Below are 13,918 nucleotides of genomic sequence, written 5' to 3'. Positions count from 1 at the left end.
GTCCCTTAATGCAGATAAGATAAGACCTCCCTCATAAGGGGCTTGGATAACATTTCCCTTTGATCTTGGAGTATCCATCTTCCTTCTGAATTCTCCTGAGCTCCAATTTCCACTAATTTTTCTTTCTCAGCCTGAGAGAAAATAGGAACTATAGTGGAAGGAGGAAGATAAGGATTCAAATGGAAAATGGGTGTCTTAGAGACTGCAGCCTTCTTGGCTACTTGATCTGCAAGATTATTCCCTCAGCTTTCAAACGAGAAATCATGTTGATGTCCAGGAGCATGGACAATAGCTATTTCCTCTGGCAATTGGAGATTATTTAGAATGCAGGTTATCAATGTTTCATGAACAAGATCCTGACCTCTATTGTTAATGAGGCCTCGTTCAGCTGAAGTTTCCCAAATGTATGGGATACTCCAAAGGCATACGTAGAGTCAGTATAGATGGTTCCTATTTGGTTCCTAAATATTTCAAAGACTGACCAAGAGCACATAATTCACAAGCCTGAGCAGACCAACTATTAGGTAATCTTCCTGATTCTATTTCTTCGAGAGTTTCCCCCTAAATTACTGCATACCTATTATGTCATGTTCCATCAAATACCCAGGAGGATCCACCTGTAAATAAATGTCTCCCCATTTTAAAGGGAGTTTCTACTAAGTCTGGCTGTACCTTTGTATGATAGTCAATTAAATCCAGACATAGGTGTTCCATTTTTAGCAATGGGTTTCCTGTCAAGAAATCTGCTGGGTTAAGTGAATTATCTGTGGTTATGGTTAAATCATCTTTTCCTAATAGTATAGCTTCATATTTTAAAATTCTAGAGTCAGTGAGCAATCTTCCTGCTTTCTGGTTCAGGATGGCTCTGACTTGATGAGGTGTACTGACTGTCAGTTATCCTCCAAAGGTTAGCTTCCTGCTTTCTTCTACTAATATTGCTATGGCTGCAATGGATTGAATGCACTGAAGCCATCCACAGGTGACAGGATCTAAAACTTTAGACACGAAGGCCATTGGCTGCCGGTAACCACCACATTCCTGAGTAAGCACTCCTAAAACTACTCCATTGTTTACATTAACAAAAAGATGGAATGGTTTTTCTAAGGAAGGTAAAGCTAAGATGGAGCAGACATTAGTCTCTCTTTTAACTCATTAACTTGATCAACCTATTCAGAGGACCATATAAGTAGATCGGGCACTCTTTTAGTTAATTTTTCATATAACAACTTACTCCTCAATGCATATGAATCAATCCATAGATGACAGTATCCAATTAACCCTAGAAATTTTCTAAGTTCTTGTTTGTCCAAGACAATGGCAAAAACACAATTCCTTCAACCCATTCGGGTTCTATTCTTCTTTTGCCTGCACTGATTAAGTGACTTAAGTATCTAACTTCAGGTTCTACAAATTGAAGTTTTCCTTTTGAAACTCACAACCTCTCAGAATGTAAGTGATTTAGAATGTATCTAGAAAATTCAGTTACTTTTTTCTGTGTCTTCCCCAGATATAAGAATATTATCCACGTATTGAAGTAGACTCAGTTGCTTTGGAACAGCAGCCTTCTCTATTTTCTCTAAAGCATGACTAAAAAGATTTAGTGAGTCTGTAAATCCCTAGGGCAAAACTGTCCATCTATATTGTTGTTTCTGTCCTATATGAGGACCTTCCCATTCAAAAGCAAATATGTCACGGCTGTCTTTGCCAAAGGTCATGCCCAGAAAGTATCTTTTAAAACTATGATGGTGAACCACTGATGACTGTAGTGAATCTTACTAAGAATAGTGTATGGGTTAGGCATAATAGGATAAGTGGCTTGGATTATTTCATTAATAGCTCTAAGGTCTTGTACTAATCAATATGACCCATCTGATTTCTTGACTGGTAAAATGAGAGTGCTATATGGAGATATACAGGGTTTGAGAAGCCCATCCTTGATAAGCCCTCCAATCACAGGTTTCAACCCCACCCGTCCTTCTAAAGAGATAGGGTACTGCTTCCTCCTTATTATCTCCCCTGGAATCTTTAATTTGATTTGTATTGGGGGAATTTGTAACTTCCCTCAATTTCCCTCCTTGGACCAAACATCAGGATGAATGTACTTTTCATCTGCCATAGTCAGCAAATTTAGAGAAGTTGGAAACTTGTTGGGCCAAATTGCAGACTCTATGCCTAATTTTTGCATTAAATCTCTCCCTAATAAATTTGTTTCTGCTTCAGGAATTAATAAAAATTGAATACAAGTTGACCAATCTTTATAATTCACCTCTGTGTTTTCTAAAATCTTTACTTTAAATCCTCCTCCTTTCACCCCAAAGACTAGCAATTATTTTGGAGAACAAGTTAAATCAGCTGGGGTAAAACAAATAGACAAATATGCAGCTCTGGAGTCAATTCAAAAGGTGATTAACTCATGGTTGGGTCCCACCTCTAAATATATCAAGGGCTCCTGGTGGGACTCGAAATAGAAAAGAGAGCCCCTGATCCTCCCTATTCTTCTTCAAAAGTAGGCATGAGTGGAAAATCTTCCTCTGCACTCCTCAATTCAGGACATTCTCTCTTGAAATGGCCTGTTTTTCCACATTTGTAACATCTATCCTGCTCTCCTCTCCTTAGCCCAGGACCTGTTTGTCTCTGTCTGTCTTCCTTCCTCTCACATTCACAACTTTTCCACTTCCTTTGACTTTCTCCTTTGAAATACTGACCCTGCCTCCTCTCCTTTTGCATTCCAGAATTCCGGGGCCTTCCTCTCTCACTGCCTTTGGAAAACTGTGCTGGCACGGGTCTAAATTCGCCCCCTGGCATCATTTGCCCCAGTGAAATTTGCCAAAAGATTTTGCTTTCTGCCTTTGCCTTTCTTCAGCCCTCCCTACATATACTTTCTGGGCTTCTCCTAAAAGCTCTTCTATTGACAGGTTCTTCCAGTTTTCTAGCTTTTGCAACTTCCTTGCAGTATCTGGCAAGCTATCGATAACAAAGTGCAGCTTTAACATCCCTTGCCCAAGGGGCTTTCTGGATCTAAATCTGCATATTTTCTCATTTGATCTCTTAATCTATTTAGAAACTTCATGGGCCCCTCATCTTTTCCTGTTGTTTATCAAAAGCTTTAGAGAGATTTTGAGGTTGGGGTGCTGACTCTCAAATTCCGTGAACAATCATTTCCTTTACATCTCTCATGTTATTTGGGTGGGCTGCAATATTATTGTCCCACTGCAGGTCTTGAGCTGGAAACTTAGTATCAGCCACTGGGGCATCCTGGCCTGGAGGATGGTCATGCTCCCAGGCTGCCATCGTAGCTCTGCAGATCATGTTCCATTCTTCCATTGAAAAAAGAATACCTACAATGGACACTAACTAGGTCCAAGTGTATAACTGAGGGCTTAAAAACTAATCAATCTGTTCTGCTATCCCATCAGGGTTGTCTAATAATGGCTTAAGTTCTGTCTTTAGGCTACGGACCTCGGAAGCAGTTAAAGGAGCATTTAGGAAGCCAATTGCGCCTCCTCCCTGAAGCAGCTCCTTTAGAGGAAAAAGCTTTGAAGCTGAAGCTGATTCCTTAGAGGAGGGGAATGGAAAATTTTGAATATCCTTTTTACATTGTTCTACCTGCTGCTGGAGCCCTTTATTTGAAGAGGAACTTTCAGGCTGGCAATGATCAGGCTTTTGAGGTGCTAACTCCCAAGAACCTGGATTATACAGGAGGCTAGGAAAATCTGGGTCAGGTTCCAGGGCCACCACTTGGGAAGGGGGAGGGAGGGATGGGGGCTGTGCTGCAGGAACAGTAGGGGCAAGGGCAGCAGGAGCAGGCTCAGTGCCGGCAGGAGCTAGGAGCTTCACGGGTGGCGACAGAAATGAGGGAAGATGGTCCAAGTGGTCCCACTTGCATGGGGGTTGCTTGTGGATAAAAACTTCACTCTCATCAGGTGAGACTGCTCCTGACTTTATTCTGATCTCTGATTGTTTTCCTCCTTCTCTTAATGGGTAAAGGAGAACTGGCCCCTGTTGCCAACAGAGAGCATAATTTATTTCTTCTTGGGAGACAGGGTTTTTGTTGTTGACATACATTGTTAAGAGTTGACAGACCCAATCCTTATCCGACCCAAATTTTGGCCAGACAACTGCAGGCTTGAGGATCAGTTCCTGGTCCAAGTGAAACAACAATATTTTATCATTTGTTGCTTTTTCTTATGCTTAGTCCTTTCATTATCCTTCCAATATGTTAACATACACCCTAAAGGACTATCAGAAGGAATCTGATCACCTTCACCTCTCCCTGAGTCAACTTTACTCCCTGTCCTTGTTTTACTAGAAACGTTTCCCATATTGGGTACTGGTCAGGTTCAATCTCCTGAAATTTGCAGAAGGTTCAATCTCCTGAAATTTGTGGAAGGTTGAACCTCACAAACCAGGGATGTCTTGCTTGCCTGCCCTGGAAGGCTCAACCCCTTAAACCAGGAATGTCTTGCTTTGCCTGTCCCAGGAGGTTGACCTGTTTCCTCCCTTTCCCCCTCTGAAGGTCCCTTGCACACTTCCCACACGTGTTGTCCTCTTTGGCTGCCCCCCCAAGGGAGAAGTAGGCCCCTGTCAGCATTGGCATGCCAGTATAAATCCCACAGCAAGATCCGCCCTAAGCCATATGAGGTAGCTACAGAATCACAGAGAGGACCCACTCACTCCATCCAGCAGTAGGACTTGTCACCATCCACAAAACAATACCGCAAGCAGGGTTGTCTGTGATCATTCATGCACACACACATTCAGCCCTCCAGGATCTGACCACCATGGAAGTACTTTACTGGCTGCCGCGGCTTCTCCTTCCTTGGTCTGTGCACAGAGTCGTTGCCGCAGTATGTGAAGATCCTTTACTCCAGGTTGCAGGCTAGTTTCTTTCCGTGTTGCTGAGAGTCAGGGTTTATTTGTCACACTGGGTAGGACTCAATTCCTTACCTCTGAGGCCACCGCAAGAGGCAGCAGGGCACCTCCTCATGAGAGAGGACTAGAGACCACCCCCAGAGGAGAATGTATCCCTGTTTGGATTGCCACCAAAATTTGTTAGAAACAGATCATCAGTTCTGCGAAGAAAAGTCAGCACAGAGACAAAGGATCTCTCAGCAAGGCAATCTTTACTTTCTGCAGAAAGGGTGACCCTCACAGATGGAACAATGGCAAGAGCACACCTGAACAAAGGAAAAGCAGACATATTTATCCCTTATGCATTTGGGTCATCCTTACTGCTGTATCCTGGATCCATTGGCTGGAGCTGGACCTCACAGTCTTAAACTGATACTCGATTTGATAATAACCTAAAACTTTCCTAAATAGGTAAGTGCAAGGGAGAACAAAGAAGAAAATAAAGTTGCTTATGAAAGGTTTAAGGAAGCAATAACATTTCCAAATAAGGAAGGGGCATAAGCTATGAGCTAAGACTTTCCTGTGCCTGTCCAGACATGCCTGACTAAGCCAAAGCAACTAACTGGGCTAAAGTGTAAGAACTAAGTTGATAGGAGGCTTTGGAGTAAGGAGCTATTATTCCTGGTGTCTATCAATTTAATTTTAAACAAAGATGCACTTTGAAGAGGAAATTTTCTACTTTCTACAGAAATCAAGCTAATTAACATCCCCCACCTGACATACTTATCAATATTTATGGTGAGAACTTTTGAAATTTACTCTCAGAAATTTTTAGTTGAACAATACATTATTATGAACTATAGTCATTGTACTATGCAATAGATCTCAATAATGTATTCCTCCTGTCTAACTGAAACTTTACCCTTTGACCAGCATTTTTTTTAAGTGGAAACCTCCATAGCTAAAAGTCTCCTTGGCTAGTTAAATTCACTTCTTAAGCATGCACTCTTATGTATGTTCTGCATATATTAAAGTGCTAATTAACAACAGCTAATAGGCATTAAGCATCTATTATATTGCATGCCATGTTCTATGTGTTAAAGCTTTATGGACATACTCTATTACATCATTGAAATAAACCCAAGGCATACTTTTTAAAAAAAAACTATTCTTATCTTAAAGATTAGAAAAGTGATATTTAAAGTTTAGTAAATTGCTAAAAGTCACTGAGATAGTGTTAAAGGTAAGATTTCAACCCATGCAATCTAACTTTATAGCTCCAAAGCCAAATTGCAGCCTAGGCTTACATGTATGTTTCATCTTCATGTAAGTGACCTGATGTTCAGTTACAGGCTTAAGCTCTAGCCCAGAAAAGATGATATTTAAATAATTATTATTGGTCCCCAGGGACCTAGAAATATATTTTAAGCAAATAATTTAAATTAATCCTGTGATGAATAAAATAGAAAGCACACATTCTAGTATGATAATATTGTGTATGTTTATTGCAAAAACTGAAATTAATTATTCCTTCTTTAGTTTTATATGAAGTTAATACATGCAAAAACTCGATGTGCCAGTTTTTATATGGCAATATAAAGTCACAACTTAACATTACTTTTCCTAGAATTAATCTAAGATAACCCATAGAATATAAAACAGAACTGAATAATCAATCTCCATTGAAATTAAAATAATTTTTAAAACAAGGGCCACAAAAAATGAGGGAAGACAGACAAGGGAAAAAAACACTGAAGACAAAATAAAAGTGTATGAAAACCTTCAGAGAAGATATGTATAGTTGTGGGTTTCAGATAAAGTGAGTAGGTCACCCCAAAGCATAGGAAATGAGGCTTAAAGTTATCATTCTTTCCTTTAATATGTGAACTGAAAATATCTGAAACAAGACTCAGTCAATTTTGAAAGTTTATTTTGCCAAGGTTAAGGACCCACCCAAGACACAGCCTCAGGAGGTCCTGATGACATGTGCCCAAGGTGGTCAGGGTACAGCTGGCTTTCATACATTTTAGGGAGACATAAGACATCAATCAATACATGTAAGATTTACACTGGTTCCATCTGGAATGGTGGGACAACTCGAAGCTGGGGAGCTTCCAGGTCATAGGTAGATTTAAACATATTCTGATTGGCAATTGGTTGAAAGAGTTGTTATCAGCAGAAAGGAATGTCTGCGTTAAGGTAAGTGGTTGTGACCAAGGTTTTGTCATGCAGATGAAGCCTCCAGGTAGCAGGCTTCCAAGAAAATAGATTGTAAATGTTTCCTATCAGATTTAAAGTCTGTGTTAATGTTAATGCTGGAGGGGAATAATGAGGTTTCCTGTCATGGCCTGAACCAGTCTTTCAGGTTAAATTTTAGAGTGCCCTGGCCAAGAAGGGAATCCATTCAGATGGTTGTGGGGCACAGGGAGCAGCGGGGGGTGGGGGTGGGTACGGGGGAGGTTGAAATTTGTTTTTGGGTTACAAATAGTAGTAACAGATGCGAGGCTGGTTAGGAGCACTTCCCTGGTTCCCATTTAACATAGAGCTGCAAAAAGTAGAGAAGACAAAAAAGTTTTAAAAACACACAGAAAAGCCATATTTTTAAGGAACAACATGTTTGTAAAACATAGGTAGAGAATAGATACTTCATCCTGCAAACAACTCTGCAGTGACGATTTTGAGTTGCACTGGGATAATACGGCTTAAAAAACACACATGCATACACTACACCTGGCTAATGAAGAACCCTGGTCACCCAGAACACACAACTCCAGCTCACTCATGCAAGACTCTTTGGAAAAAGAAGCTTATTTAGAAATAACTTTATTTAAAATTGATTAAGAATATTAAAAAGAGCAAGCATAGACTATTTGAAATATTCTCTAAGAAGGAGCTTTGATGAACAAACTGCAGGCCAAGAGTATGCAAACAACAAAATTACAAAATTACCAAAGAGCAGATGGAAATTTTACCAAATATATTGACAATGATTTTTTTAAAGAGAAAATATGACCCCCATAAAACAGAATCAAAAAGCACAAATAAAAGAACTGAATGTGCTATAAATATTTAACAAAAGAGATGAAACATCAACACAAGAGAAAGAAAAATTAAAATAATTATGATAATCAAGACCAGTAGTTACAGCTTAAAGGAGAGTAAAATCATGAAAACAGCAAGAAACATGGAATGGAGGAATGAGAAAAACAAGAAAAATGAAATGAAAATGAATATGTTTCTTTCCATTCCGGGGAAGTGATTGTAGGGAAGGCAAAACAAATTTTTATTTTCACATTCTGAATTATTAGTTGGAACAGGCCCCTGTAACAAAAGGTAAGTTAGCAAGAGAAAAACAAATAGAAGTTTATTAACATGGATATTGCATGTTCTTTCTTCATGGGAAATACCCAGGAAGTTAGTGGTTCTGAAAGAGGTGGTTGTGAGATGGCTTATATGCCATCATCCACAGAAACAAAGAGAGAAGCCTGTGGGGAGCACTACCCATGCAGAGATGCCAGGAAAAGCTTAGTGCTTGCAGAGTTAAGTCAGTGCCTTCTCTCCTGGTAAGTGCTGGTGATTTACAGCCATTCTTCTCTCCCTCTTACAGAGAGGGAGCACACTTACGAACAAAAATTTCCTTCATGGATTTACATTTCCTTGACAAAAGGGTAACTTCTACTCTATTTTCAGAGTTTCTCCGGTGTCAGCAGTTTCTCAAAATAATCAGCTCAAAATAGTCCTTATGCCAAAGAGGTATATTTTGGGGTGGCATATTTTGATCTCCTCCATGGTGTTAGTGTAAATGACAGATTAAAGACCTCCAAAAATACTCTCCTTCATAGAAGCAATGAGAATACTGCAAAAACTGTCAGAATAAATTCTTCAGAACTTCAGAAATTAATCAAAGTTTTACAACAATCCAGAATATTTATTTAAAAAAATGATTGAATACTGGTAAGAACATTGAGTTGTGTGGCATATTAACTTCCATTCTCATAGTCCTCTCTTTAGTTCCACAGTGGCCTTGAAAACAGTCAGTTTACCATCATGGTGAAAACTAGTGGCCTGGCTGTCACTGGAGATGACAGAACAGGGTTTGAACTCCTACAAAGCTCAATTTCTTTCTTTTTTTTTTTTTGAGATGGAGTCTTGCTCTGTTGCCCAGGCTGGAGTGCAGTGGCACCATCTCAGCTCACTGCAAGCTCCGCCTCCCGGGTTCACGCCATTCTCCTGCCTCAGCCTCTTGAGTAGCTGGGACTACAGGCGCCCACCACCATGCCCAGCTAATTTTTTGTATTTTTAGTAGAGACGGGTTTTCACCATGTTAGCCAGGATGGCCTCGATCTCCTGACCTCGTGATCTGCCTGCTTCGGCCTCCTAAAGTGCTGGGATTAACAGGCATGAGCCACTGAGGCCACAAAGCTCAATTTCTAAAAAAATTGCCATTATTCAAATTGTTGGGTGGTTCTCTGGAGCACCTGACTCTCAAGGCTATTTTTATTTGATCTGACACAGAGCTTGCCCAGAGGAAGCTCACCCAGTATAAACAGTCATTTCTTTGTAGGTATTTCATTAAAAAAAGAAAAAATATTACATGGAATTGTCTAATATCGTGGCCACCCAAGAAACAATAGGGAAACCCTGAAAAGGAAAGCTGGTGGAAAAAAAGAGGTCAATAGAGGCTCTGGAAAGTTTTGATAAGTTTGATATATATAAAATTGGGAATACCACATGCATATACAGAGTTTAGACTTTAGAAGACAATGTTGGGGCTGCAGAAACCGATTCCCCAAAATATGATGCTTTGGCATGTTGCATGCTTTGAATATGAAAAGGCCTCAGAAATAAGTCTCAGAAGCGAGGTCTGTCTCTAACCTTTTGCCTGCTTCCCTGTGTCTCTGATCCTCTTTTCCAAAGCACCAGGAGGAACTCTCTGGAATTTCCTTATGTAAGAAAGCTTAATTCCAAAAGAAATGCAATTGTCTTAAGACTCCTTCTCTAGGAATCTCATCAAATAACCAAGAAAGACTAACCCCAGAAGAGAAGACACTGGGAGTCCTCATCATACCAGACAGACTTCATTTATTCTTTTGAGGGAGGTTCTCGGAGATTACCTGGGGAACTTTAACTACATAATAAGCTGGGAGAATTATTTACTGACCATTGTCTGACCTATTCATTCTCCCATTTTCCTCTCCCCTATGGAGAGGTCATTTAAGCCTCAATCATCTTGGCTCCTCTTTGACTTCTTGTTTTGCATGACTGCCATGAACACATATGCACATAATGCATTTGTTTTTCTCTTGTTAGCCTGTTTTTTTGTTATGGTGTGTTGGCAATGACCTTATACAGTGGTCATCACCACCCTTCTGCCACAGAAGCACTAAACTTTTAAAAGAACCACAGGTATATATGTTCATTAGGCAATGGTTTCTTAGGTATGACACCATAAGCACAAGCGACCAAAAAAAAAGGATAAGTTGGGCTTTATTGAAATAAAACATTTTATGCTTCAAAGGAGGTTATTAACAAAGTAAAAAGACAACACACCAAATGAGAAAATATATTTGCAAATCATATCTCTGATAAGGGTTTAGTAACCAGAATACATATAAGATACTTAAAGCTAGAAAATAAAAAAACAAATAACCCAATTATAAAAGAAAAAGAATCTAAATAGACATTTCTGCAAAAATAATATACAAATGTCTAATAAGCATCTTTAAAAAATGCTCTACATTAATCACTAGGGAAACGTAAATCCAAACTACAATTTGATGCCACCTTACATTCACTAGGATGGCTATAAAAAAAAGATGGACAATAACAAGTGTTGGCAAGGAGGTGGAAAAACATTGAAAGACTCACATTTCCTGTGGGATTGTAAATGAAGCAGTTCTTTGGAAAACATTTTGTCAGTTTTTAAAAAGTTAAATAGGAGAGTTACTATATGACCCAGTAATTTCACTCTGAGCTCACACAAATACTTATACATATATGTTTGAAGCAGTTTTATTCTCAATAGCCAAAAGGTAGGAAAAAACTCATGTTCATTAACTGATGAATGAAACAATTGTAGTAAATCAATAAATAGAATAATATTCAGCCATAAAGAGGATTAAATTATTGATACGTCTGACAACATGGATGAACCTTTATAAAAATGCAAGTAAAAGAAGCAAGGCACAAAAGACCATATAAAGTAGAATTCAACGCATATGAAATATACAGAATGAACAAATACATAGAGACAGAAAGTAAATTTGTGGTTGCCAGGGTCTGGGAAGAGAGTGTAATGAAAGGCAAGTTCTTTTTTTTTCTTGATACAGAGTCTCACTCCGTCTCCAGGCTGTAGTGCAGTGACGCGATCTTGGCTCACTGCAACCTCTGCCAACCGGGTTCAAGCGATTCTCCTGCCTCAGCCTCCCCAGTAGCTAGGACTGCAGGCAATCACCACCACGCCTGGCTAATTTTTGTATTTTCAGTAGAGATGGGGTTTCACCATGTTGGCCAGGATGGTCTCGGTCTCTTGACCTCGTGATCAGCCCACCTCAGCTTCTCAAAGTGCTGGGATTACAGGCGTGAGCCACTGTGCCCCGCCTGAAGGGCAAGTTCTAATGAGAATGGGATTTCTTTTGGGGGTAATAAATTGGAATTAATTAGAATTGAATTAGCAGTGATGGTTACACTACTTGTGAATATATTAAAAATAACTGATTTCTTGTATAGTTTAAAAAAGTCTCCTTTATGGTATACAAATCATATTTCAATGTTTAATAGGATTATGAAAAAATTTAAAAATATGCAGAAAAAATGGAACTCAACCATACGCATAATCAGTGTGTGCAAGGAAACAATCAGAACAATGAAACAGAAAAATATCATTTGCATAAGCCAGTAAAGAAAAACTTTCAGACAAAAAGAGTTTTTCAATCTTTACATTTCAAAGAAACACCGAATATGAGAGAGGGGAAAATGACACAAAGTAAATAATTCTAAGATATTCTAATAAATGTATGGAAAAAATAATAACTTGAACAGTTGTATAAAATATAAAATTCCCTATTAATAAGCAGGATTCAGCAATTTATATATCACGCAATTCCAGACTACCTTGGGCCCACTAAGTCGTCAGGGAGGGTCAGAATGGCCCAAGAATTTCTACCCAAACAATAACGCTGGCACAAACTCAACATTAAAGAACAAATAGGCATGTGGGTGTCCAGGGAGCACTGTCTTTGTAAGTGATTCTTTAGGAAACTATTAGAGGATGAATCTCAGTAAACCAATTAGTAAACAAAATTATTGCAGCAAAATTTCAGCACTGGGCATTGAGTACATGAAATGACTAAAGTTTAAAATAAATATGAGATTTTGTTTACAGAAAAAAATGTAAAAAACTGTAAACCCTGATGATGTAAAAATAATATAAATTTTCTAAAGTTGGAAGGGGATGGGGAAAAATGTGGGAGTTTATGTACATCTCCATCTCTGATTTTCTCAATTTTTTAAAAAAAATCTGGTTGACAAATATAATTAGAAGTTGTTAGCTATATGGAGGAAATATATTTCAAGGTGTAAAAATTTAAAAAGTAAAGTAATACAATCAGTTAATATGTTGGTAGAGATTAAAGAAGAAAGCATTGTACAAAGGAGAAGTACATCTTTTTGCACTGTGTGAATAACCATGCCTTTTGCTATAGTAATATCAGTGTGGTTAATTCCATGTTGATGCGTAATACATAGTGTAAGCACTGTTGTTTTGGAAAATCCTAAATAATTTTATTTCAGAACAGGATTTGGGCTAAGGAATATTTGTAATTCCATAATTGTATAGCATAGACAATATATAGATATTATCTAAAGAGGCTTAAAGATATTTTTTAAAGTTAATGTTATCTTAGATAACCATTAGAGCAAGTAGTAGTATATGAACATTTTTTTGAGAAGGAAATCCAGAAAGCCAGATGTATGTAAAATATATTTGAAAGGTCTAAAAATAAAATTCACAACAGAACATATGAGAGAGGAAATAGTACCAGACATATCTACTATTCATTACATAAAGATAAATGAACTAACTTTGTATATTAAAAGAAAAAATGAAAAATTGGAATTGAAAATAAAATTGAATATAAGGTTGCAGACAAGCAATATTCATGTAAATAAAGTAATTCAAAAAGTTTGCACAGAAAACATTCCAGGCAAATGAAAACACAAACAAAAATATGGATATCATAACCTTAATAAGGCAAATTATTGAATTCAGGATTATAAATAAATAAATGAACACCTGTTACAGAGAAGGGCACTTTACAATAATAAACATTATAATCCACAACACAGATTTAACAGTTGTGATTATTTATGTGAGAAGAGCATAGAATCAATATTCTAACAGCAATAACTACATGGAAAATAAGGAAAAACAGAAAATATTAGTTGTAGGAGACTGTAATTCACCTCCTAATTTGTGGCAGATAAAACTAATTAAAAATAAAAGCTTAGAGAAAGCCAAAAATAATTAATAATTGAGTAAATCCAATTCATAGATGTATAGAAAGTAAAATATAAAGAAGACCCCAATGACCCACACCACTGTATAATACCACCCCCTTAAGTGTGGAAGACATATGTAATTTGCTTCTAAACAATAAAATAAGACAAAGATTATGGGTTATCACTCCTGTGGTTATCTTACCTTATATGGCAAAAGTGGAGGTATTCTGTCAATGTAATAAAGGTCCCTAATCAGTTGACTTCAAGTTAATCAAGAGAGATTATCTCAGGTGGGCCTGACCTAATTAGGATAACTCATTAAAATCACGTTTATAGGACAGAGAAGGCAGAAATCAGAGAGAGGCACTGCCTCTGTAATAGGAAAGCAGACAGGCATGGGAGGAGGTTGCTAAGTCCCCTACTGTGAAGGAGTTTCAGAGGTAAGGGGCATGAATAGAAGGGCCTGTTGGATTCCAATTTGGACAGATTCTAGAATCTTTTGTTGGAGGAGGCTCCATTTAATGTGGGCTGATTTGCAAGTGACAGCATACATGGGCTTATGTAAAAT

The sequence above is a fragment of the Pongo pygmaeus genome, chromosome 7 (assembly GCF_028885625.2).
Source record: "Pongo pygmaeus isolate AG05252 chromosome 7, NHGRI_mPonPyg2-v2.0_pri, whole genome shotgun sequence".
NCBI lineage: Eukaryota > Metazoa > Chordata > Mammalia > Primates > Hominidae > Pongo > Pongo pygmaeus.
Note: the sequence above shows the minus strand (reverse complement) of the source record.